General features: G+C 38.0%; 1 non-coding gene across 1 annotated transcript; it reads left to right on the top strand.

Moving 5' to 3' along the window:
* Window positions 1-1,345: 1,345 nt before the first annotated feature.
* On the top strand, window positions 1,346-1,418 carry TRNAV-CAC (transfer RNA valine (anticodon CAC)). Its single transcript has one exon. It is a non-coding gene; the product is annotated as a tRNA-Val (tRNA).
* The last annotated feature ends 718 nt before the right edge of the window (window positions 1,419-2,136 follow it).

A 2,136-nucleotide genomic window follows, 5' to 3' on the forward strand; every position in this document is an offset into this window, starting at 1 on the left:
TGGCATTGTTATATACAGAATGCTGAAAGAAATGTTCACTCGAAGGCAATGCATTAAATTGAGAACTCTGTTACCATGTTTTCTGTGAAGCAGCCGGCTGAATTTGGAGGCTCTGACATCGTATTCTTTAGTTTTAGCACTGATTCAATTTAAAGACTACTGTTTTTAAAATCTTTTCTGATAGAAAATTAAGAGAGCCTAGTAAGTATGAGTGAATTTAGTCTCACTCCCTGTAGTGAAACAATTACTAAAATAACGTAATCAAATTCTGAGGTTTTTTTGTTATTTTCACCAGACATAAGAGTTGCAGACTTAGCTATTTTCCTTCTATGATGTTTATTATATTATTTCTGAGGGAATAGGGACATACAAAAGCAGTGGGACCAATGATAGTGGCATCTCGATGAAAATCTTACCTGACCCTTCAGCTGACCACTGGGAAAAGCATACAGCAACATTGAACCATGATATGGTGTACTTATTTTCACACAGCTTTAAGGAATACACTTTATTCCTAAGGAAAACTACCTAATAATGGTAGGACAACTGATTAGTCAAAGTTCTCATTATTGACAATTCACAAAAACTGAATGTGCCTTGTATCGTCACACAGGCTCTGGAGTATGAGACTGGGTTTAAGCTCACCCTTGCATCTACAAACTAGATGACACTGGGCAAGTTAACCTCTCAAAGAATCATGTCATTTGTGGATTAGATATACAGACCGAGAACAGCATTTATTTCAAAAGTTTGTGATAGGGAATAAATGAGAAACTATAAAAACGTGCCAGTGCAGTGGCTGTCCTACAGTAACTACTCAGTAAATACTGCGTTATTGCTATTAGGCACGTCTAACCTGGGACTTTCCCCATTTAACAATAACCAGCGATTTCCAGGTCTTTCCTGGCCACTGTGATTTATTTAGCCATAAGAATCAATAATGAAGTCACGAGGCTGGAATGTACTCAATGCCATTCCCTAGAAAGAGATTAGCACAGCAACTGTATCTAGAGACACAAACTCTGTAACCAGACTCTGCATTTAAGTCCCAGCTCTGCTGCACATGAACTGTGTGACTCGGGATAAGTCAACAACTGATGTCTCAGTGTCCTCACCTTCGTAACAGTGATAACAGTACAACCAACCGTTTATATGCGTTATAAAGGTTAGAAGCACTATTATTTGAACAACCCTTAGGACAGTGCCTGACATTTGGGAAACATAACAAATGTTTGGTAAATAAATGTAAGCAACTGTAGTATTTTGCGGGTCTTTCCCTGTATTAAATATTTTTATGTCTAGGTTTCAAATATACTCAATACAAATATATTATACGTGCATGGGGGGAGGGTATAGCTCAGTGGCAGAGTGCATGCCTCACATGCATGAGGTCCTGGGTTCAACCCCCAGTACCTCCACTAAAAATAAGTAATTAAATCTAATTATCCCCCACCCCAAACAAAACAAAATAAATATATGACAAGTACATGAATCAGACTAGAAATTCAACGTGTAGCCAGCCTGAATCATACCCTCTGGGGCACCCAAGGAGAGATCTGAAGCTCCAGTGCAGAGAGACTAGGACTGACCCAATTCTATAGATGGCTCCGTTTGACACTGACTCTGTGAAGCCTTAGGACCATATTCATCATGATGAACTACCCTACTATGCTTCTCTGGCTCAAAGAGTATCACTGTTTATTTAAACAATAAATGAAAGAAGTTAAGGAGAGAAAGCTCATATTCTTTCTTTCAATACACCCTCAACAAAAAGCCAACTAAATCAGCCTCTATATAGTTATCAAATGTACTCTGAGTATTATTCAGATCTGTAAGTGAGGACTACATCTTCAGAACACCCTCTCCTGTAATGGGAGAATTTGCTTCAGGGTACTGGGTCTCTGCTACTGACAGATCTCCCTGTGTCAGCTTTGTAGTTTATAATTAGATCTTAGATCTTACATAGCAACTGTTTTGTCTGTAGGTGATGTAACTTCAGGCCCTGTATCATTCATGTTCACTAAATTCCTCTCCAAATCACATAAAACATTACCATTTAAAAACGCATTGATAAAATGCTAGAGAAGGAAAAGATTAAGGTTTCAAAATTTTTGAAAAACTCATCACTATTTCCAT

The sequence above is a fragment of the Camelus dromedarius genome, chromosome 12 (genome assembly GCF_036321535.1).
Source record: "Camelus dromedarius isolate mCamDro1 chromosome 12, mCamDro1.pat, whole genome shotgun sequence".
Classification (NCBI taxonomy): Eukaryota; Metazoa; Chordata; class Mammalia; order Artiodactyla; family Camelidae; genus Camelus; species Camelus dromedarius.